General features: G+C 44.9%; 1 long non-coding RNA gene across 2 annotated transcripts in view; it reads left to right on the top strand.

The window, feature by feature from the left end:
* Positions 1-25,590, top strand: part of LOC137355718 (uncharacterized) — a 57,887-nt gene that overhangs the window by 22,605 nt on the left and 9,692 nt on the right. For both annotated transcript variants that reach the window (XR_010970961.1, XR_010970960.1), the window contains one exon: positions 14,058-14,225. This is a non-coding gene — a long non-coding RNA (uncharacterized lncRNA). The remainder of the gene's footprint in view (positions 1-14,057; positions 14,226-25,590) is intronic.

Genomic DNA, 25,590 nt, shown 5'->3' with positions numbered 1-25,590 from the left:
AGCCCAGCAAGAGGGAGGGAGGGTTGGGATGAGGAGTGAGGAGGCCAAGTTTGATAAATAGAGCAAGATCTGAGAGCTTCTAGGAGAAAAAGAAAGGGAGGGGATTGGTGAAATGCTAAGTGCTGTTGTGTTGTGACTTGTAGAGTGAAGGCTGTTGCTTACTGAAGTTTCTGCTTTGCATGCATTTGTGTCTGGAGCTTATTTGGAGGACGTTGTAGGCACTGTCTGATGGTGATGTGTATGATCTTTGATATTGTATACACTACTGCAAGGGAACTGAAAGTGTGAGTTGCAGTGGGCTGGTGGAGTGAGCGGCAGAGCAGTGCCTGATTGCACGTGCTCTTGCTGTGTCTGTGTGCTGAGCTTCTAGTTCCAGTTCCATCTAGGAAGTGGGAATAGGATGTTTGTCTTACTGAAGGTTGCACACAACATTTCATTGTCTCCAGCTTCTGTGGGGCAGGAGTAAATCCTGCTGACCTCCCCCATTGTTCAGATGGTACATGGTGTGGTACTGAGTCTCACAGCCTCAGAAGGTCCCAGTATATACCCTGTTCTTTGTTGTGTTCACTCATCCCAACCAGAATGGTGGAAGGGATCCAATGCTCCTTACTTGGTAGGAGGGATCACCCCTGTGCTAGCTGAACCAAGTTGGCTGCCGGTCCAACAATGTCTTGGTTTTCAAATTCTTATCTTTGTTTTCAAACCTCTCCATTGCCCCACTCCTCCCTATCTGTTTAACCTTCTCCAGCCCAACTACTCTCTGAGATCTCTGCACTCCTCCAGTTCTGGTCTCTTGCACATCCCCTGCTTCCTTTGCTCCACCATTGGCAGCCATGCCTTCAGCTGTCCAGGACCCAAACTCTGAAATTCCCCCCCCAAACCTCTCCAAATCTCTCTCTTCCTTTATGATGCTCCTTAAAACTTACCTCTTTGACCAAGCTTTTGGTCACCTGTCCCAATATCTCCTTATGTGGCCTGGTGTCAAATTGTGCTTGACCACACTCTTCTGAAGCACTTTGTGATGTTTTACCAAGTTAAAGGTGCTTTTTAAATGCAAGTTGTTGTTAGAAGGGAAGACTAAGGGAGATGAAGAGTTCTACAGTTTTGAGGTGTTGAGGAAGAATTTGGAGCTGGTGAAATTATGTCAGTGAATTGAGGATGAAGAAAGTTGACAAAGAGAGAGACAGAAGGATTGGAGGGCTCAAGGTGAGAGGAGGGTCACCTATTGAACAACAAGCTCCCATTCAGGAGTGTGAGAAGAGCTTTCTCAGATGTGGGAGCAGAATTCAAATCACAGATAGATTTGGCTTTTAGGAAAAGGGCCCACGAGCAGAAAAGAAGTATTTGATGCAGAGCTTGTTTGCCCCTGAGGTCAGGGGCACAGTCGCCCTTCCAGGTCTCTCCAGCCTCACTCAGTCCCTGGCACAGTCTAACAGCGTGAGTTCCAGAAACCCATTCACAGGCTGCCATTGTGAATACCATATAAGAAGGTAAGAATGGGAAGGGCCATTCTGCCCATTTATCCCAGCCTATGTAGGATTGGCAGCACCGGCAATGGAACTGAGAACAGAGTGAGGGGCAAGTTGTGAAGAGGGTTACAATGTGTGCTAGATATTGTGATACAGCAGTATTATAGTGAAGATGTGTTGGAGGAAGAGAGAGTCACAATGTATGTTATAGATTGTTCGAGAAATGTGTTGTTCCCAAAAAGAGCAATAGCTATGTGGGATTAAATACCTACATAAATTGTTAGGAATGGGATTGCAGTTTATAGATTAATAGTAATAAACTGATTAAATAGTCTCACTTGACAAGGTGGTTCTTATGCTCTGAGGACTGGAGGGAGAGAGTGCTGGCTGTGGAGGCCAGAAATCCAGGGTAGACAATGGAGATGTGAGGATGGGCAAATGTTTTGGAATTTTCTTGATTATTTTTGGGGTTTAGGGAATATTTATGCAGATATTTCCTTCCAGAAAGCAAATCGAGAGGGAGGGGAGTGGAGTCCATGAAAGGGTAGAATGCATATGGTCTACAGGAGTAGGGTGGATGGACCGAATGTTTTTTCCCAACTTGTGCTTTCTGCAGTACTTAATGAATTGGTATTTCTGCAGAATACAGTTATCAAGATTGGTGATGGATAATCATGCACCACATTCACAGGATAATCCCCAGTATTGAGCTCTCAATCTCACTTCCTGTCTGTTCAAACTCTTTGCTTTCAGGCTGAATTACTTACAATAAAACCACAATCATGTAAAAAAAAATCTCAGACTGGTCCAGCTCTCACATTCACTTGGGTGCTACTGGAATCCAAATCCCCAAAGCCTTCAACTAGACCAGTAATCATAGCAATCATCTACAACATAGTGGCTGTCACATGAGTTGGAGTTGACATTGGAGGGAAGTGCTGAAAGCAGGCGGAAAATGTATGACTGTATGATGGCTCCCCTCCTTCAGCTGCTGCGTGTGGTTCAATGGGTAGCACTCTTGCCTCAGGCTCAGAGAGTTGTGGGTTCAAGTTCCACTCCAGTGACTTGAGAACAAATTTTAGGCTCACACTCCAGTGCAGTGCATAAGGGAGTGCTGAAGATTCAGATGAGATGATAAACTAAGGCCCTGTCTGCCCTCTCAGATGGATGTAAATGATCCCATGGCACTGTTTCAAAGAAGAGGAGGGGGAGTTCTCCCTGGTCTCATGGCCAATATTTATCCCTCAACCAACATCATTCAAAAAAGACATTAACTCACTGCTGTTGTGGGAGCTTGCTGTGAGCAAATTGGCTGCTGTGCTTCCGAGATTGCAACAGAGACGACACTTTAAAAAGTACTTAATTGGCTGAAAAGTGCTTCGAGATGTCCTGAGGCCTTGAATTGGGCAAGCTCGTTCTTTGATCATATTGTTCTTAGGGCTCCTAATAATCAAACGCAAGAGGTCAAGCTACCAGATCTGTTCTGGCTTGAAACCAATTGTACTTTAAGCATCTTCTTCTCTGCATACAAACTCCAAATTGCAGATAGTATCAATCTAACTGGTTGTTGCTGAATTGAGATTTAAAGGCATGCCTTTAACTGACACATTACTTCATCAGCATGTGGTAGCTGGACAGCCCTACCATTTGAGGAGGAGTGCCTGAGCACACCAGGCAGAACTGTGGGTGGGGAAAGATTAGCAATTTACAAAACTAAGGCAGGCATTCAGCATCAATTATATTAATGGTGTAGGTGGCTCGACCAGAATGACGGTAAAAGGACTTTTTTGGGTGGGCGGAGGTGACAGGATTTGTGTCCCTCAGGGTAAGGCAATGGAACACATTTCAAAGGCAGTGCCTGGGTCAAGCACTCACAAGCCAGGCACAGTGTGAATTTGAAGGAAGGGGTCATTTTACGCAACTGCATTGCCAAGAGAAAGGCTTGCCCACTGGGAGTCTGAATTAGAAATTGAGATGGGAGGTTCTCCACTCAGTTTACTGTCTATAGATGGAATATTGTGGAAATTATGGAGTGAAATTGAACAGAGGCAAGGAGACAGAAGAAGTGATATCACATCGGTCGCCTGTTGTACAGCTAAGCGTGTCGAAAAACCAGTGTCAAAAGCATTCTGCTCTTGTCCAATTTCAATCCCATATTTGCAAATTCCTGATATAGGCTGTGGGTGGACAAGTCAGGATTCATGTTGTTACCCCAGTACAGTAAAGCTCCCGCTATTATTAAGTGCGATGTGGCTCTCTGGCACTCAGTCCACACGACGTCAGTCTTAATGGCGCTCGCGGTTTATAGCCTGGTGCTTGGCTTGATCCTATGAGTCAAAAGGTCATGGGTTCAAGTCCCACCTCAGAGTCTTGAGCAAAAAATCTAGGCTGTTGCTTCAATGTGGTACTGAGGCAGTGCTGCACTGTCAGAGGGGTCTTTTGGATTGAAGCCCCATCTGCCCTCTCAGGTGAGCGTAAAAGATTCCATGGCGCCAGCAGGGGAGTTATTCCTGATGTCCTGGCCAGTATTTTTCCCTCAACCAACATTGCTAAAAAACAGATGATCCAGTCATTATTACATTGCTATTTGTGGGAGCTTGCTGTGGGCAAATTGGCTGCTGATTTCCTACATTACAACACAGACTACACTTCAAAAGTACTTCATTGGCTGTAAAGTGCTTTTGGATGACCTGAAGTTTTGAAGGGTATGATATAAATGCAAATCTTTCTTTCTATTAAGACGTCCTCACTTGGATTAAGACTCTGGTTTATAAATGTAACTATATAGATGTACGTTAAAAAATAACTTTCTATTTCTAGAGTATTTACAGCAGTAATACATTCATAGAATAAGTCTATTGGTTTACAGAATCGTTACAGTGCAGAAGGAGGCCATTTGGCCCATCCTGTCCGCACCAGCTCTCTGAAAGAGCAATTCCCTCAGTTCCATTCCCCCGCCTTCTCCCCGTAACCCTGCACATTCTTCCCTTTCATATAACTAATTCCCTTTTGAATGCTTCAATTGAACCTGCCTCCACCACGTTCTCAGGCAGTGCATTCCAGACCTTAACCACTCGCTGCGTGAAGAAGATTTTCCTCATGTCACTTTTGCTTCTCTTACCAAATACTTTAAATCTGTGCCCTCTCATTCTCGATCCTTTCACAAGTGGGAACAGTTTCTCTCTATCTACTCTGTCCAGACCCCTCATGATTTTGAATCTTTATCAAATAACCTCTCAGCATTCTCTTCTCCAAGGAAAACAGTCCTAACTTCTCCAATCTGTCTTCATAACTAAAATTCCTCATCCTTGGAATCATTCTCATGAATATTTTCTGTACTCTCTCCAATACCCTCACATCTTTCCGAAAGTGCAGCATCCAGAACTGGACGCAATACCCCAGCTGAGGCCGAACTAGTGTCTTGTACAAGTTCAAAATAACTTCATTGCTCTTGTACTCTATGTCCCTATTAATAAAGCCCAGGATACTGTATGCTTTATTAACCGCTCTCTCAACCTGTGCTGCCACCTTCAATGACTTATGCACATATACACCTAGGTCCCTCTACTCCTGCACTCCCTTTAGAATTGTACCCTTTATTCCATATTGTCTCTCCATGTTCTTCCTACCAAAATGAATCACTTGACATTGCTCTGCATTGAACTTCATCTGCCACCTGCCGGCCCATTCCACCAACTTGAATTTGTCCTTTTGAAGTTCTACACTAACCTCCTCACAGTTCACAATGCTTCCTAGTTTCGTATCATCTGCAAACTTTGAAACTATGCCCTGTACACCAAGGTCTAGGTCATTAATATCTTCTTCTTCTTTGGCCTCCTTGTCTCGAGAGACAATGGGTAAGCGCCTATACGTGGTCAGTGGTTTGTGAAGCAGCGCCTGGAGTGGCTATAAAGGCCAATTCTAGAGTGACAGACTCTTCCACAGGTGCTGCAGATAAAATTGGTTGTCGGGGCTGTGACACAGTTGGCTCTCCCCTTGCGCTTCTGTCTTTTTTTCTGCCAACTGCTAAGTCTCTTCGACTCGCCACACTTTAGCCCCGCCTTTATGGCTGCCCGCCAGCTCTGGCGATCACTGGCAACTGACTCCCACGACTTGTGATCAATGTCACAGGAAATCATGTCGCGTTTGCAGACATCTTTAAAGCGGAGACATGGACGGCCGGTGGGTCTGATACCAGTGACGAGCTCGCTGTACAGTGTGTCCTTGGGGATCCTGCCATCTTCCATGCGGCTCACATGGCCAAGCCATCTCAAGCGCCGCTGGCTCAGTAGGGTGCATATGCTGGGGATGTTGGCCGCCTCGAGGACTTCTGTGTTGGAGATACGGTCCTGATGCCAAGGATTCTCCGGAGACAGCGAAGATGGAATGAATTGAGATGTCGCTCTTGGCTGACATACGTTGTCCAGGCCTCGCTGCCAGAGAGCAAGGTACTGAGGACACAGGCTTGATACACTCGGACTTTTGTGTTCAGTGCGCCATTTTCTCACACTCTCTTGGCCAGTCTGGACATAGCAGTGGAAGGCTTTTCCATGCGCTTGTTGATTTCTGCATCAAGAGACAGGTTACTGGTGATAGTTGAACCTAGGTAGGTGAACTCTTGAACCACTTCCAGAGCGTGGTCGCCGATATTGATGGATGGAGCATTTCTGACGTCCTGTCCCATGATGTTCATTTTCTTGAGGCTGATGGTTAGGCCAAATTCATTGCAGGCAGCCGCAATCCTGTCGATGAGTCTCTGCAGACACTCTTCAGTGTGAGATGTTAATGCAGCATCGTCAGCAAAGAGGAGTTCCCTGATGAGGACTTTCCGTACTTTGGTCTTCGCTCTTAAAACGGGCAAGGTTGAACAACCTGCTACCTGATCTTGTGTGGAGGAAAATTCCTTCTTCTGAAGACTTGAACGCATGTGAGAGCAGCAGGGAGAAGAAGATCCCAAACAGTGTAGGTGCGAGAACACAGCCCTGCTTCACGCCACTCAGGATAGGAAAGGGGTCTGATGAGGTGCCGCTATGCTGAATTGTGCCTTTCATATTGTCATGGAATGAGGTGATGATACTTAGTAGTTTTGGTGGACATCTGATCTTTGCTAGTAGTCTGACGAGACCACATGTGCTGACGAGGTGAAAGGCTTTAGTGAGATCAATGAAAGCAACGTAGAGGCGCATCTGTTGTTTGCAGCATTTCTCCTGTAGCTGGCAAAGGGAGAACAGCATGTCAATGGTGGATCTCTCTGCTCGAAAGCTGCACTGTACCTCAGGGTAGACACGCTCAGCCAGCTTCTGGAGCCCGTTTAAAGCGACTCGAGCGAAGACTTTCCCCACTATGCTGAGCAGGGAGATTCCACGGTAGTGGAATCCCACTGCTATGTCCAGACTGGCCACAGTCACCGCGGTCACCCTTGTTCTTATAGAGGGTGATGATATTGGCATCACACATGTCCTGTGGTACTGCTCCCACGACTCAGCACAGGCAAAGCAGTTCGTAGAGTGCTGAAGGTATAGCAGGCTTGGCACTCTTGATTATTTCAGGGGTAATGCCGTCCTTCCTAGGGGCTTTTCCGCTGGCTAGAAAATCAATGGCATCACTGAGTTCCGATTTTGTTGGCTGTATGTTCAGCTCATCCATGACTGGCAGAGACTGGGCTGCATTGAGGGCGGTCTCAGTGACAACATTTTCCCTGGAGTACAGTTCTAGGTAGTGCTCCACCCAGCGGTCCATTTGCTTGCATTGGTCAGTGATCGTTTCCCCCTGATTTAGACTTGAGGAGGGGGGCGATCTTCTTGATGGTTGGCCCAAAGCTCTCTTAATGCCATCATACATTCCTCTGATGTTTCTGGTGTCAGAGGCCAGCTGAATATGACTGCATAGGTCTTGCCAGTAGTCATTTGCGCAGCGCCTTGCTGTTCTTTGTGCAGTCATTAATATATTTCAGGAAAAGCAAGGCTCCCAACACTGATCCCTGGGGAACTCCACTACAAACCTTCCTCCAGCCCAAAAACATCCATTAACCACTACTCTTTGTTTCCTGTCACTCAGCCAATTTTGTATCCATGTTGCTACCATCCGTTTTATCCCATGAGTGACAAGTTTGCTCACAAGTCTGCCGTGTGGCACTGTTTCAAACGCCTTTTGAAAGTCCATGCACACCACATCAACAGCATTGCCCTCATCAACCCTCTCTGTTACCTCCTCAAAAAACTCCAACAAATTAGTTAAACTTGATTTTCCCTTAAGAAATCCATGCTGGCTTTCCTTAATTAAGTCCATGTGACTATTGATTTTGTCCCAAATTTTTTTCTAGACATTTTCCCACCACCAAAGTTAAACTGACTGGCCTGTAGTTGCTGGGCTGATCTTTACACCCTTTTTTAAACAAGGGTGTAATTTTTGCAACTCTCCAGTCCTCTGGCACCACCCCCAAGTGTAAGGAAGACTGAAAAATTATGGCCAGTGCCTCTGCAATTTCAACCCTCACTTCCCTCGGTATCCTTGGATGCATCTCATCTGGTCCTGGTGTTTTATCCATTTTAAGTACAGAGAGCCTATCTAATACTCCCTCTTTATCAATTTTAAACCCCTCTAGTATCTGACTTACCTCCTGTTTCAACATTGCCTGGGTTGCATCTTCTTCCTTGGTTTATTAGGTATTGGAGTTTGAAACTTTGTTCAAGTAGAGTCCGATATGATACAGGTGTTACATGCATAAGGATCAGGATGATTCAATGACAGCGGTAGGCATAAAGTCAAGACTCCCAATTTTAACTCTGCGTGGGTTTTGTGCAGGTGTGTAGAAGTATGAGTTTGAAACATATTCAGGGGGTTCCTTGGCCGTATATCAGTTTTTTGCAGGATGTCTGCCTGGGCCTATTTTGACTTAGGATAAGTGACCAAAAGCTTATTCAAAGAAATAGGTTTTAAGGAACGCTTTGAAGGAAGAGAGGGGGGAATCAGTTTAGGGAGGAAATTCGGGAGCTCAGGGCCTAAGCAGCTGAAGGCACAATTGCCAGTTGTGGGGAGAGGACACTGGGGATGCATAAGAGGGTAGGCTTTCAAAATGGGATCTATAGACACTAAGGGACCTGATGAGGTCATCAAATTTCTCTCCTTCCAGAGCTGGGCATAACTTTTGGAACTTGGGTCAAGGGATACTGGGGTGGGGTAGGGGGCGGTGGTGGAGGGGATTTCTTAAGAGAACATTAGCATTTTCAGGAGGTCTCTTGGCCGCATATCCGTATATCAGTCTTTTGCAGGATGTCTGCCGCAGCAGTTAAAATGGGTGAGGCTGAGCCTGTGACAGGGTAGATTGGACATGGCCTGCACAAGCAGTGGCCTGCTGGGTCCAAATGGCTTCTCCCATCTCATGATTGTTAACGTCTTCAGTGTGCATGTTCTAGAAAGTGTGTATATAGTTTCTGTATTAGAGAAAGAGCCACAAATGATGTGAATTAGAGGCTGTGGTATATCAGAGTGTTACAGTAAGGGGTGTTATGGGGACTGTACTTGTACAGTTTCTATATTAGTGCAGGAGCTAAAGACAAAGTTTATATCAGAGAGTGTTATGCAGAGGGGTTACAGAACTGTAAGTGTGTGTCAAAGTGATAGCTGTATTGTCTGTTAATAAAACATCAATTACCTTGTTATATCACAACAGGAGTGTACTCATAAGAAGAATAAGAAGAAGAAAGTACTGGAAACTGAAATAAAAACTGAAAATGCTGGAAATGTTCAGTAGGTCAGTCAGAATGTGAAAAGGGCAGGTTAATGTTTTAGCGTGAACCCTTTATTAGAAGTTCACACAATCAAAACATCATTTCAAGGGATTAAAAAGAAGATTTTGCAAACTGAAAATAAGAATTTCTGGGATTATCGTGTTCCTCAGAAGCTCCCCCAAAGTACTAACATACAATGAATTGCTGTGAGGATGGACAAGTTGGGTGAACAACGGCAGGGAGATTAAAGGCAGCAGGTTAGATGACAAAATCTCCAGGAATACATACAACCAGAGTTGGCAACCCTATCAAGGACTTTCTGGTCGGTAGAGGTCTGTGGGCAAATTATAGTGTAGGTGTAACAATCCTGGGACATTCAGCAAGCATTGTGATAGAATCGTAGAATAATATAGCACACAAAGAAGACATTTGGACCATCGTGCCTGTGCCAGCTCTTTGAAAGAGCTTTCCAATTAGTCCCACTCATCCGTTCTGTCCCCATAGCCCTGTAAATGTTTCCTTTTCAAGTATTTATCCAGTTCCCTTTGGAAAGTTACTATTGAATCCGCTTCCACTGCTCCTTCAGGCAGCTCATTGCAGATCACAACTTGCTGCATAAAAGAAAAAATTCTCATGTCACCTCCGGTTCTTTTGCCATTCACCATTGTCAGAGGAAATTGAGATGGGAGCTCTGGATTTCCCCCTCCCACCTCATTATGTTAGGCAGGTGTAGGCCCATTTGTGAAAGCCCTAGGGAATTCCCAGAGAGACGAAATGGAGACAGAGACCTGACATAATAAGTCTGCTCTCTTGGACATTCGCGCCACACAAGTGCCAGGCAATGAGCATCTCCAACAACAGAGAATCTAACCATCTCCCCTTGATATGCAATGGCATTACCGTCGCTGAAGCCCCCCCCCCTATCAACATCCTGGGGGCTACCATTGACCAGAAACTGAATTGGAACAGCCATATAAATGCTGTAGATGGTGGACAGGCTTTGGGGAGTCAGGAGGTGAGTTACTTGCTGCAGAATTCCCAGCTACAAGAGGTCAGAGGCTGGGAATTCTACGGCAAGTAACTCACCTCCTGACTCCCCAAAGCCTGTCCACCATCTACAAGGCACAAGCCAGGAGTGTGATGGAATACTCTCCAATTGCCTGGATGAGTGTGGCATCACCAACACTCAAGAAACACGACACCATCCAGGACAAAGTAGTCCCCTTGATCGGCACTCCTTCCACCAACTTAAATATTCACTCCCTCCACCACTGATGCACAGTGGCAGCAGTGTGTACCATCTACAAGATGCACTGCAGCAACTTACCAAGGCTCCTTAGACAGCACCTTCCAAACCCGTGACCGCTACCACCTAGAAGGACAAAGCAGCAGATGCATGGGAAGACCACCACCTGCAAGTTCCCGTCCAAGTCACAGACCATCCTGACTTGGAACTATATCACCATTCCTTCACTGTCGCTGGGTCAAAATCCTGTCTAACAGCACTGTGGGAGTACCCACACTAGACGGACTACAGTGGTTCAAGAAGGCAACTCACCATCACCTTCTCAAGGGAATTAGGGATGGGCAATAAATGCTGGCCTTGCCAGTGACGCTCATATTCCACAAAAGAATAAAAACCCACCAATTTCCCATGTACAGGGCAGTAGAAAATCTAGCCTAATGTCCCTTCCAGGATTGCAATCAGGAGGTCTGGTTCACTTTACCACTCACTGGTCTGAGGTTTATTGTAGAAATTCTACCATTGACAACTAACAGATCCAGGATAACTACCAGGAGGTGAAGCTCTGATTCTCGGGATGTGGGGCGTCACTGACAAGGCTGCCATTTATTGCCAAATCCCCTTGTCCTTGAGAAGGTGGCGGTGATTTTGGGATTTTGACTCAGCGACGATGAAGAAATGGCCAATATATTTCCAAGTCAGGATGGTGTGCAACTTGGAAGGGAACCTGGAAGTGGTGGTGTTCCCAGGCACCGGCTGCCCTTGTCCTTCTAGGTGGTGGTCACGGTTCTGACCCTCCCTGAACTGAAGCCAATTGTAGTAATCCTACCTCCACCAACTAACAGATCAGATTAAACCCAGGAGCTTCCTGTTTTGTGTGACTCAGTGAAGATATCCACTGAACAATGGGAAGGATTTCAGAACTTGAGTTTTATTTAACTCTTCAAAAATCACACAAATTCTAAAAGTAACAAAAATTACGTATTTATATAGCACTTTTAACACAGTAAAAACATCCTATGGCACTTCACAGGAGCAATTATCAAACAAAATTAAACATCAAGCTACATAAAGAGATAGTAAGTCAGGTAACCAGAAATTTGATCTAAGATGTAGGTTTTAAGGAGTGTCTTAAAGGAGGAGAGCGAGCCAAAGGGGTTTAGGGCAGGAATTCCAGAGCTTAGGGCCTTGGCAGCTGAAGGCACAGCCACCAGTGGTGGAGGGATGAAAATTAGGGCTGCACCTCACTCAATGAGAGAGGTATAATGTTAATTAACTGCACCATCTCTAACAAGTGATTTATGGGTTACTCGTGTCGTATTAATAGCCTTCGCACTTTCATTCACCCTTGCTTCAGTAATTGATGCGTGTAGCTTACTAAACCTTTTCCATTACTGCGGAGCACCGACTACTGTGTGACCTACTTAATGGCCTACAGTGGAGTGGCACAGTCAATGTGTGATTGCTGGTTAAAGAAGTTGCTTAGTGCTAAGTTACTGTGACCTAGTTAGGTGCCTTGCCAGGGGTTTCTGTCTCAAGTTGCCTTTCGTTGCCTGAGGCTGTACATTCGCTAAATTCAGTCTCACCCGTGTAAGAAAACAGCACACTTTACGTGCTATCATTTCTGTGAATGGTGCAGATGTCAAGTCATCACTCTAAGGCAGATCCAGCATATATGTGAGTGCAATGATGTGATAACCCTTTGGTTATTTTATAGAGTCATACAGCACTGAAACAGGCCCTTTGGCCCACTGAGTCTGTGCTGACCATCAACCACCCATTTATACTAAGCCTACATTAATCCCATATTCCCGACCACAACCCCACCTTCCCTCAATTCTCCTACCACCTACCGACACTAGGGGCAATTTACAATGGTCAATTTACCTATCAACTTGCAAGTCTTTGACTGTGGGAGGAACCTGGCTGAAACCCACGCAGTCACAGGGAGAACTTGCAAACTCCACACAGGCAGTACCCAGAACTGGACCTGGGTCGCTGGAGCTGTGAGGCTGTGGTGCTAACCACTGCGCCACTACACCACCCCATACCCTTTTTCATTGTCTTATAGGGAATAACAGATCCAGTAATTTATTACAGGGCACAGCAACTCCTAAATATACATCATATTTGCATCACAGAAATAGGCCATTCAGTCCAGGCTGGTGTTTATGCCCCACATGAACCTCCTCCCACCCTTCTTCATTTTCTTCTATCAACATAACCCTCTATTTCTTTCTCCCTCATCAGTTTACCTAACTTTCCCTTAAATGTATCTATGCTATTCGCCTCAATTAAGAAGGATGTGGAGGCTTTGGCGAGGGTACAGAAGACATTTACTAGAGTGGTTGCAAGAATGAGGGATTACAATTTTCTGGAGAGACTGGAGAAGCTGGGGTTGTTTTCCTTAGAGCAGAGAAGGCTGAGAGGAGATTTGATAGAGGTGTTTAAAATCATGAAGGGAAAAAAAGTAAATAAAGAGAAATAGTTTCCAATGGCTGATGGGTCACAGATTTAATGTGACTGGCAAAAGAACCAGAGGTGACATGAGGAAAAGTATTTTTATGCAACGAGTGATTAGGATTTGGAATGCACTGCCTGATAGAGTGGTGGAGACAGATTCAATGGGGGGAATATTATACTCTCCTCCGCGACAGGTTTGGAGGTGGGGAGCGCATATAATCAGGTTGGGGGGGAACTCCGAGGAGGAGGATGGGGGCTTATCCCTTTTTAAAAGGCACTTACTGCCTAAACGAGGGACCCGGGATCGGGAAACGGGAGGCCCGCAGAGAGTCACCCCCCTGCCCTTGCTGCCAACTCCCTCCCCCCCCCACCCCCTGCCTTCCCCACCTTCGAAACCCCTCCCACTGTGACTTACCTGTGGCCTGGATCCAGGGACTCTGATGAATACTCCACCAGCAGCAGCCACTGCCTCCCTGGTGGCACTGCACTCTTAAAGAGCTGCCGGCCGCTGATTGGCCAGCAGCTCTCAGCAGGCGGGAGCTCCGCCGCCGGGTAACGCGGGGCTCTTGCCGGCACTTTTACTGGTGGTCGAGACCCCTGCCGCCAAGACAAAATCCTGGCCAAAGGTAGCCTTAAAAAAGGAAATACTTGAAGAGCCGGTGCAGACTCAATGGGTCGAATGGACTCTTTCTGTGCTGTACTATTCGATGTGTTAGTGAGTTCCACATTCTCAGTTTGTTCTGGTAAAGAAAATACTTCTGAATTCCCCACTGGAATGTTCGTGACTATATCTTATATTTATGGCTCCTGGTTCTGGACTCTCCTGCAAGTGGAAAGAACTACTTTATGTCTTCCTTATAAAACCCTAATATAATCTTGAAGCATCTTGTTATTTATCAGAGGGAACAGCAAACTCTGCATATATGACAAGGAGAAGCAAATCATGTATTTATTGTGAGTAATTGCTGGTTGTGTATGAGCATTTAGAAATTCTCTTGTATGTGTCAATGTTTCAGTTAAACAATCAATTAGATTCAAACTGGCAAAGATGGAGTTTGTAAGCTGGCAGTGAGCTGTTGAATGTTTTCTACCGTAATAAATCTAGTTTTTGTTTTATGATTCAATGATGGATTTTCTTTTATTCATTCACAGGATGTGGGCGTTGCTGGCAAAACCTGCATTTACCACCCATCCCCAATTGTCATTGAGAGGATGGTGGTGAGCTGCTTTCTTGGCAACTGACTGGTTTGCTCAACAATTTCAGAGGGCAGTTAAGAGTCAACCACATTGCTGTGGGTCTGCAGTCACAGATCAGACCAGGTAAGGACAGCAGATTTCCATCCCTAAAGGATATTAGTAAATCAGATGAGATTTTACAACAATCAAGTCACCGTTACTGATACTAGCTTTTTATTCCAGATTTATTTAATTTAAATACCCGAGTTGCCAAGATGGGATTTGAACTCATGTCTCTAGATCATGAGTCCAGGCCTCTGGGTTACTAGTCCAGTAACATAATCATTATGCTACTGTCCCTAAATTATTATGATTATCAGGAACCCTAATAATATAACATAAGAATAGTGCAAGAGGTCCTGAAAATGTTACAGGGAATAACAACTACAAACAATTATTTATGTATCAACCTTTAATGTAAAAAATGTCCCAACTCATTTCTCAGGAGTGTTATTGGACAGAAATGGGTATCAAATCCCAGAAGGAGACATCAAGAGGGGCAACCTAAAGCTTTGTCACAGTGGATTTTGATGTGGGTCTCAAGGAGGAGAAAGACTGTTGGAGAAGGGGAGAGATTTAGGAGGGAATTCCAGAGTGTGGGATCTTGACGGCCAAAGGTACATCTGCTAATATTGGGCCAAAAAGGATGGCGGAGAGGAGGATGCACAAGTGGCTACAACAACAACCAAGAACTTGTGTTTATATAGCGCCTTTAACAGAGTAAAACATTCCAAGGAGTCTCACAGGAGTGTTAACATTTGATGCTGAGCCACTTAAGGCAACATTAGGATGGATGGGCGGTCAAAGAAGTAGGTCTTAAGGAGCGATTTAAAGGAGGAGAGAAATGGTGAGGATAGAGTCGGAGGAACAGAGAGCTCGGGGGTTGGGGATGGAATTATATGGTTGCAGGAGGTTCTATAGATAGGGAAGGGTGAGGGAATTAAACATAGAATAACCTGTATATGTTATAGGGAATAGCAGGCTCTGAATATATTACAGGAATGGGAAGTCCTGTATATAATATGGGGAACACCAGACTATGTATAAGTTACAGGGAATAGCAGCACATAAGGAATAATAGAGGCACAGAGAAGAGTTCAGAGAATTAAGATTGAATGGTTTATCAGCACCCGGTCAACCCTAAGATATTATACCCTATATTATTCAAGCTGAAACCAGGATGCAAGACGCAGCGCTGCCCTCCCTACTCAAAGCTTCCTGTTTTCCTGTATGTAAATAGCCACCTTGCATTCTGCTGGGTGTGGAAAAGCGGGCTGTGGACTTTTGTAATGCCTGTTTAATTGTCTGTTGTTAGGTGTGTTTCTCAGGAGAAGGGCAGGTCTGGTCCCACCAGTTTCATTTTTCTTTCCTCGCCCTCTCCTTTGGCTGAGCATATGGTATTTTCAGCTACTGTTCAATTTCCCTCATGCCCAAAGAACACCCATGGAGGTTACTTCGAATTTACTTTGAACTTGGTCGAAACTTGCCACTTTGGCACATTCCAACAAGAGCACTCCCGCACTCTGTGTGTTCTCTCCAGAACCGACACTCCCTGGCAGGAGCACACTCTTACGCAAGCTTCCCAGAAATCTTCTATAGCTGTGTGCTGCTTATGGGCAGTAATAATGGGCTGGTGTATACACTGCAGAGGCACTCAAACCCAGCCTGAGGCACAGCACCAACAGCAGCAAACCTGGCTGGCCATCAAGCCTACAACTTCCGTTAGGGCACAGCTGCCCTGAACTCTGGGGCTGAGTGTCAGCCCTGCCTCAGTCTCGCCTCTGAGTCAGAAGGTTGTGGGTCAAAGTCCCACTGCAGAGACTTGAGCACAAAAATCTAGGCTAACACTCCAGCGCAGTACTGAGAGAATGCTGCACTGTTGGAGGTGCCTTCTTTCAGATGAGATGTTAAACCGAGGTCCCCACACCTTGCTCTCAAGTGGATGTAAAAGATCCCGTGGCACTATTTTGAAGGAAAGCAGGGGAGTTATCCCCAGTGTCCTTATCCATCAACCAACATCACAAAAACAGCTTATCTAGTCACTATCACATTGCTGTTTATGGGATATTGCTGTGTGTAAATTGACTGCCGCATTTCCTGCATCGCTACAGTAACTACACTTCAAAAGTATTTGCGGGAGTGGTGTCCAGGCCACCTAACATTAACCAAACAGTAGGACGGGGTATAAAGGAAGAAATAATGGCAGCTTGTCAGAAAGGTACAGCAATAATTATGGGGGATTTTAACCTACTTATAGACTGGAAAAATCAGATGGGCAGAGGTAGTCTAGATGAGGGGTACAAGGAATGTTCTCAGGATAATTTCTTGGAACAATAGCCAACCAGAGAGCAGGCTAAAATAAAAGCAAAATACTGTGGATGCTGGAAATCTGAAATAAAACAAGAAATACTGGAACCACTCAGCAGGTCTGGCAGCATCTGTGGAAAGAGAAGCAGAGTTAACGTTTCGGGCCAATGACCCTTCTTCGGAAGTGACAAATATTAAACATGTCACAGGTTATAAGCAAGTGAGGTGGGGGTGGGGCAAGAGATAACAAAGGAGAAAGTGTAGATTGGATAAGGCCACATAAGCTGACCAAAAGGTCATGGAGCCTACCTCTGCCCTCAACCCTTCCCCTCCCTCCCGGAACCGTGACAGGGTTCCCCTTGTCCTCACTTTCCACCCCATCAGCCTCCATATCCAAAGGATTATCCTCCGCCATTTCTGCCACCTCCAGCGTGATGCCACTACCAAACGCATCTTCCCCTCCCCTCGCCTGTCAGTATTCCGAAGGGATCGTTCCCTCCGCGACACCCTGGTCCACTCGTCCATTACCCCCACCACCTCGTCCCCGTCCCATGGCACCTTCCCCTGCAATCGCAGGAGGTGTAATACCTGCCCATTTACCTCCTCTCTCTTCACTATCCCAGGCCCCAAACACTCCTTTCAGGTGAAGCAGCGATTTACTTGTACTTCTTTCAATGTAGTATACTGTATTCGCTGCTCACAATGTGGTCTCCTCTACATGGGGGAGACCAAGCGCAGACTGGGTGACCGCTTTGCGGAACACCTCCGCTCAGTCCGCAAGCAGGACCCTGAGCTTCCGGTTGCTTGCCATTTCAATACTCCCCCCTGCTCTCATGCTCACATCTCTGTCCTGGTATTGCTGCAGTGTTCCAGTGAACATCAACGCAAGCTCGAGGAACAGCATCTCATCTACCGATTAGGCACACTACAGCCTGCCGGACTGAACATGGAGTTCAATAATTTCAGAGCATGACGGGCTCCCCATTTTACTTACATTTTTAGTTGTGTTTTCTTTTTTACATTTTTTACAACCTTTTTTTGCATTTATTTCATTTCATTTTAGTTTGTTCAGTTTGCTTACCCACTGTTTTTTTCCATGTTTGCACTTGCTGCTGTTCAATATTCAGTCCGTTAACACCTTTTCTGTACTAATGCTTTGTCTTTCAACACAACATTAACATATTGTTTGCCTTTGCTCCATGACCTTTTGGTCAGCTATGTGGCCTTGTCCAATCTACATCTTCTCCTTTGTTATCTCTTGCCCACCCGCTACCTCACTTGCTTATAACCTGTGACATTTTTAATATTTGTCAGTTCCGATGAAGGGTCACTGACCCGAAACGTTAACCCTGCTTCTCTTTCCACAGATGCTGCCAGACCTGCTGAGTGGTTCCAGCATTTCTTGTTTTTATTTCAGAGAGCAGGCTATACTAGACCTGGTATTGTGCAACGAGATAGGATTAATTAATGACCTCATATTTAAGGCACCCCTAGGTAGCAGCAATCAGAATATGTTTGAATTTTACATTCAGTTTGAGGGAGAGAAGAGTGGGTCCAAGACTAGTATTTTAAACTTAAATAAGGGCAATTATGAGGGCATGAAAGCAGAGCTAGCTGAAGTTAACAGGCAAATCAGGTTAAGGGATAGGTCAATAGAGACAAAAAGCATACATTTAAGGGGATATTTCAGAATACACAGAACTGATATATTTCAATGGGAAAGAAAAATTCCAAGGGTGGGACCCACCATCCGTGGTTAACTAAAACAGTTAAAGATAGTATCAAACTTAAAGAAAAAGCCTATAATTGTGCAAAGATGGGAGGCAGGTCAGAAGACTGGACAAAATATAAAAAACAGCAAAGAATGACGATTAATAAGAAAGGTAAAATTAGAGTACGAGAGAAAGCTAGCTAGAAATATAAAAACAGAAAGTAAGAGTTTCTATAGATATTTTAAAAAGAGTTAACAAAGTGAGTCTGGGGAATTAATAATGGAAAATAAGGAGATGGCAGATGAATTGAACAGATATTTTGCATCAGTCTTCACTACTGAGCATGCAAGTAACATCCTAGTATTAGCTATAAGTCAGGAAATGGAAGGGAGGGAGGAACGCAAGAAAATTACAATCACCACGGAAGAGGTACTGAACAAATTGTTGGAGCTGCAGGCTGATAAGTCCCGGGTCCTGATAGACTTCATCCTAGGGTGTTAAAAGAAGTGGCTAGTGAGATAGTTGATGCGTTGGTTTTAATTTTTCAAAATTCCCTAGATTCCAGGAAGGGTCCGTTAGACTGGAAAATAGTGAATGTAACTCCTTTATTCAAAAAGGGAGGGAGACAGAAAGCAGAAAACTACAGGCCAGTTAGCTTAACAACTTCTAACATTTTCCCTAAGACAGATATTATCAAAGACATTATAGCAGGGCATTTAGAAAAATTCAAGGTAATCAGGCAGAGACAACATGGTTTTGTGAAAGGGAAATCATGTTTAACCAATTTATTGGAGTTCTTTGAGGGAGATACATGTGCTGTGGATAAAGGGGAACCGGTAGATGTATTGTACTTTGATTTCCAGAAGGCATTTAATAAGGTGCCACATCAAAGGTTATTGCAGAAAATAAAAGCTCATGGTGTAGGGGGTAACATATTGGCATGGATAGAAGATTGGCTAGCTAACAGGAAACAGACAGTAGGCATAAATGGGTCATTTTCTGGTTGGCAAGATGTAACGAGTGATGTGCCTCAGGGATGTGTGCTGGGGCCTCAACTTTTTACAATTTATATAAATGACTTAGATGAAGGGACCAAAGATATAGTTGCTAAATTTGCTGATGACACAAAGATAGGTAGGAAAGTAACTTGTGAAGAGGGCTACAAAGGGATGTAGATAGGTTAAGTGAGTGGGCAAGGACATGGCAAATGGAGTATAATGTGGGAAAGTGGGAAATTGTCCACTTTGGTGGGAAGAATAAAAAAGGAAGCATATTATCTAAACAGTGAGAGACTGCAGAGCTCTGAGATGCAGAGGGATCTGGGTGTCCTAGTGCATGAATTGCAAAAGGTTAGTATGAAGGTACAGCAAAGCTACTAGGAATGTTATCGTTTATCGCGAGGGGAATTGAATACAAAAGTAGGGAGGTTATGCTACAGCTATACAGGGCATTAGTGAGACCACATCTGGAGTACTGTGAACAGTACTGATCTCCTTATTTAAGGAAGGATGTAAATGTGTAGGAAAGCTACTAGAATGTTATCGTTTATCGCTTGGGGAATTGAATACAAAAGTAGGGAGGTTATGCTACAGCTATACAGGGCATTAGTGAGACCACATCTGGAGTACTGTGAACAGTACTGATCTCCTTATTTAAGGAAGGATGTAAATGTGTTGGAGGCAGTACAGAGAAAGTTTACTAGACTAATACCTGGAATGGGCAGGCTGTCTTACGAGGAAAGATTGGACAGGCTAGGCTTGTATCTGCTGGAATTTAAAAGAGTAAGTGGTGACTTCATTGAAACATATAAGATCCTGAGGGGTCTTGACAGGGTGATTGTGGAAAGGATGTTTCCCCTTGTGGAATAATCTAGAACTAGGGGTCACTGTTTAAAAATAAGGGGTCACCCATTTAAGACAGAGATGAGGACAAATTTTTTCTCTCAGAGGGTCTTAAGTCTTTGGAATTCTCTTCCTCCAAAGGCGGTGGAAGCAGAGTCTTTGAATCTTTTTAAGGCAGAGGTAGATCAATTCTTGATAAGCAAGGGGATGGAAGGTTATCGGGGGTAGGTGGAAATGTGGAGTAATTGGTTCAGCCATGAACTTATTGAATGGCGGAGCTGGCTCGAAGGGCCGAGTGGTCTACTCCTGCTCCTAATCGTATGCTCGTATTTCATTGGCTGCAAAGCACTTTTGGACATCCTGACGTCATGAAAGGTGCCATATAAATGTAAGGCTTTCTTTTTTCTTTCTTTCTTCCTTCTTTCTTTCAGTCCACTTGTACAGACCAGCCATGTGCTTTTCTTGTTATAGGTTATTCTTGCACTGGCAGAAGCTTAGTGTTGCAGAAGCATGACCTTTGCACCACTTCACTCATGCAGCTGTTCTAGTCTTGCTCCCACTGTGCCTTCAATCTGCCAGGTTGTGTAAACAGGAGGAATTCAGCCAACCAGCGGCTTCACCCTTTCAATTCTTCTGCAAAGTAAATTAGTCGCAGGGTCTAGTTACTAGTCTAGGACTCGGGTAACAAATCTCAGCTGGAGAAGCAGATGGGTGTCTTACAATGGGCTAGATTAAAGGAGGGAAAACCAACCAGGGTTCTCACTGTCGATCAATATCCTGTGACATTTAGTGGATAAAAGCAATATGGATCATACAAAATAACGTTGTTAGGAAGAGTTTCCAATCCTGTTGCATTTATCATAGTCTTAAGGTCTTACAACAAGCAATGCAATATACAGACGTCGCACACCAACCAGCAATGGTGACAATGTTACCAACATTATCAGCAATATCAACAATACCTAGTGGAACAATGGTATAGTAAGTGTAGCGTAGACTGGCCTAGAAACCCAGAGGTTATGAGTTCAAATCTCATCAAGGCAAATTATGAAACTGAATTCAATAAATTAATAAAAGAGGCCATGAAAACTGCTGGATTGCTGTAAGTTGTTCACTAATGTTCTTTAGGGAAAATAACCTGCCCTGCTCCAGCCCCTATTATGTAGTTGACTCTTACACCCAAGTTACAATGTGAGAGTGGGAGGAACCCATAGTAAATACCCTGTAAAGCGAACTATAAATAAACTCTGTTCAAGAAAGCCCACTGCCTTCCCAGGGCAACTCAGGGTGGAAAATAAGGGTGGCCTATGTCCTTAGAACAAATTAAACAGCACTAGCAACCTCTTATACAGCAACTAGAACAAGACATTAGAAGAGGGATAAGGAAAGGATGGACACCTAGCAGAAACTGGGAGAAGAGTCAGGTGCAGGTAGCTGGAGGGTCTAAAGGGTTTTCAGGTGATGGTGGAAGATACTTAGCAAGGTAGACAGATTTAGGAAGTGAATTATATATTGAAATGACAGCATAGCAACAGACTGATGTTTATGCTCCTCCTACACTTTGCTTCATCTAATCCTAGCAATTTATTCTTCTATTCCTTCCTCCCTCATGTACTTACCTAAATTCCTCTTACGTCATCCACGCTATTCACCTCAACCACTCCCTTCCACCTAGAAGGCACTAGAAAAGGGCAGCAGATGCATGGGAACAACATCACCTGCAAGTTCCCCTCCAAGTCACACACCATCCTGACTTGGAACTATATCACTGTTCCTGGGTCAAAATTCTGGAGGTTCCTTCCTAACAGCACTGTGGGTGTACCTACCCCGCAAGGTCTGCAGCGGTTCAAGAAGGCAGCTCACCACCACCTTCTCAAGGGCAATTAGGGTTGGGCAAAAAATGCTGGCCTTGTCAGCAACACCCGCATACCATGAATGATTAGAAAAGCTCCATGTGGTAGTTCCAAAATACAGGACCATGATGGTGGAGCTTAGAGAAAGGCATTCACAGTGCCCTTGAGTTAGAAGAGGAACGTATATAGCAACACAGAAACAGGAGCTGACCATTCAGCCCCTCAAGCCTGATCTGCTACTCATTAGATCATGAATGATCTGTATCTTAACTCTGTCTGCCCACATTGGTTCCCTAACCCTTAATACCCTTTTCGAACAACAATATGAGCTGGAATGTAGAGCTCAAGGGGATTATTGGGATTATATGTGGGGAGAGGTTATGGAATAATTTGCAAATTATGCCAAGGATTTTGAAATCAGTGCTCTGGTGTTAGGGAACTGGTGGAGATTACTGAAGACAGAGTATATAGGTGAGTGGAATTGCAGAAAGGAACCAGATTTAAGCAGTGGAGCTTTGTTTATGTGGAGGCGGAGTGAAGGAGGCAGCAGGAAAAGAAATATAGAAAAATCAAACCTGGAAGGGATGAAGGTGTGGTTGAGGGTTTCAGCAGCAGTGAGGGTGAGGGAAGGATGGAGACAGGCAATCTTTCGGAGAGGGAAATAGACGACCAGATATGCTTTTATTTAAATTACTCATCTCCCCGTCTGCCGATAAAGGGAATTATTTTGGATTTGATTGATATTGTAAAACGGGCAATGTTAATTCAGCCACTCGTTAAACATCTGTACAGGTTTTTGGCCAAAGTCAGAATTATCCACAATCATTAATAGTTGTTTTAGATGTTTCCATCCCAGCTCCAGGACTAGATTCCAACCCAGCATCACCCTCCACCCCCCACCCCCCCCAACCTCATCAATATCTCAGCAAATTTCTCCAGTGAACAGCTGAAGCATACAGACTGAATGAGAACACAGACCTATGCTGAATTCACTGAGTTCAGCCGAGGCAGCAGCCAGGGTGCTCCAACAGGCCCCAGTACCCTGGAGGAGGTTGGTGACAGGGGTAGGCAGGAGAGAAAGCAATAATCCAGGCTTCCTGCTCCACAATTACTGCACAGTAAACACTGCCGGCATACGGTTGTTGGATGAGGACAGCATCAAGCAAGGCTCTGATGCCCCTGTAGTCGAATAGCAACAACAATTTGTATTTATGTAGCGTTTCCAATGTATTAAAATGTTCCAAGGTGCTTCACAGGAGCAATTATCAAACAAAATTTGACAACGAACCACATAAGATGATATTGGTGAAAGGCATAGGTTTCGACTTAAAGAAGGAGAGTGAGCTGGAGAGGCAGAGAGATTTAGGGAGGAATTCCAGAGCTTAAAGCGCAGGTAGCTGAAGGCATGGCTGCCAGTGGTGGAACAATGAGAATCCGGGAGGCACAAGAGGACAACCAACTCCCTGTGAAGGCTCTCGCGCGAATTAGTGGCAATTTGGGACAAGGTCCCAGAGGGCGATTAGTGCTTGTGGCCCTCTAGCCAGCTAAGTGGAGAAGAGATAGCTCCAGCGACCCGGGTTCAATTCTGGGTACTGCCTGTGTGGAGTTTGCAAGTTCTCCCTGCGTGGGTTTCCTCCGGGTGCTCCGGTTTCCTCCCACAGCCAAAAGACTTGCAGGTTGGTAGGTAAATTGGCCATTGTAAATTGCCCCTAGTATAGGTAGGTGGTAGGGGAATATAGGGACAGGTGAGGATGTGGTAGGAATATGGGATTAGTGTAGGATTAGTATAAATGGGTGGTTAACGGTCGGCACAGACTCGGTGGGCCGAAGGGCCTGTTTCAGTGCTGTATCTCTAAATCTAAAAAGAAAAATCTAAAGAACATGGAAAACGGACACCAAATGTGACAGGACAGTATCTCCAAGCTGTCACCTGTTAAAGATGAACAGCGCATGGCACTGGGGAGCTCTCTAGACTAAACACAGCCTCACATACTAGCTCTGTGTTCAGAAGCCGGTGTTACTGAAGTCTGGTGGGAAAAGAGAAGATTTTCAGTGTAATATCAATGTATATGTTGTAAGGTCACATAAGTGTTAACATATTTACAGTTCCCCCCCACCCCCCCCCCCCCCGGCAGAGTATTAAGCCGTCAGTGGGAATGTATGAAATCTCTTGATCACATTTTCATATTTGTGGTTAGGCAAATAGTATGTGAGGATTGACTTATTGCTGAAACCAGTGGGACATATTTCACATAACAGAATGGCTCCATTGGTCAATTTGCCATGACTTTTGTAATGCAAACCATCCCAATCCTGACCACTGACTCTCTCTTCTGAGAAACCAACGCCTCCACCCTCCCCACACACTCCCTTGAGATGTGAAACAATTTATGTTACTGCCTCTCTTGATTTTTTTCTGCAGGTGGACCCATCGTAGCTTCTCCTACCCTATCCCTCTCCTTCAGTCAGGAGAGGCCAGCAGCCTGGAGATGGCGATGTAGTGGTAATGTGACTGGAATATTAATCCATTGGCCCAGGCTAGTGCCCTAGGGATAAAAACAAGAAATGCTGGAACCACTCAGATCACCCTTCCTCGGATCACTGACCCGGGGCGTTGACTCTGATTCTTTTTTCACGGATGCTGCCGGACCTGCTGAGTGGTTCCAGCATTTCTTGTTTTTATTTCAGATTTCCAGCATCCGCAGTATTTTGCTTTTATTTTAGTGCCCTAGGGACATGGGTGCAAATCCCACCACAGCAGCTGGTGGAATTTAAATTCGATTAACTAATTTTTAAAAATATGGAATTGAAAGCTTGTCTCAGTAATGATACCATGAAACTATAATCGACTGTCATTAAAAACCCATCTGGTTCACTAATGTCCTTTAGGGAAGGAAATCTGCTGTCCTTACCTGTTCTGGCCTACATGTGACTCCAGACCCACAGCAATGTGGTTGACTCTTAACTGCCCTCTGAAATGTCCTGGCAAGCTTGTCAAGGGCAATTAGGGATGGGCAACAAATGCTGGTCTTGCCAGTGATGCCCACACCCCATGAAAGAATTTAAGAAAAAGTCCCCTTCTGGGCTATGTAGAAAGACTTGCATTTATAGAGCAACCTCAGGATGTTCACTTTGCCATTTTCGACCCAATGAAGTGTTTTTTGAAGTGTTGCAGCAGCACAGCAAGCTCCCACAAAAAGCAATATGATAATGGTTAGTACCTGGTTTTTTTTGTTGGCTGAGGGACATTGAGCAGGACTCCAGGGATAATTCCCCGGCCCACCTTCAAAATAGTGCCACAGAACCTTTTACATCTACCTAAGACAGAAGATGAAGCCTCAGTTTAATACCACATCTGAAAGACAGCACATCTGGCAGTGCAGCACTCCCTCAGTTCTGCACTGAGAGGCCAGCCTAGATTTTACACTCAAGTCTCTGGAGTGGGACTTGAACCCACAACCGAACTAACTTTGAGACCAGAGCACTATCCACTGAGCCACAACTGATAGCTTGCCCTTTACAGAAGAGCTTTATGAGCTCCTTGCCCTTTATCTGCCATGCTCCCCTTCCCCTTTGTTTTGGTCAGTTCAGGGAAGGGTTTTCCCTACAGTCCTGACAGAGGGGCAATTCCCCCCATCAGAATTGTCACTCTGTCTCTCCAACTTCAGATGTTGACAGACCTGTGACACTTCCCCATTGTGCCCGGGTCTCTCATATTCCAGGCTCAGTTCCTGTG

This window comes from Heterodontus francisci, chromosome 43, assembly GCF_036365525.1.
Source record: "Heterodontus francisci isolate sHetFra1 chromosome 43, sHetFra1.hap1, whole genome shotgun sequence".
Lineage (NCBI taxonomy): Eukaryota > Metazoa > Chordata > Chondrichthyes > Heterodontiformes > Heterodontidae > Heterodontus > Heterodontus francisci.
Note: the sequence above shows the minus strand (reverse complement) of the source record. Positions and strands in the feature narration are given on the sequence as shown.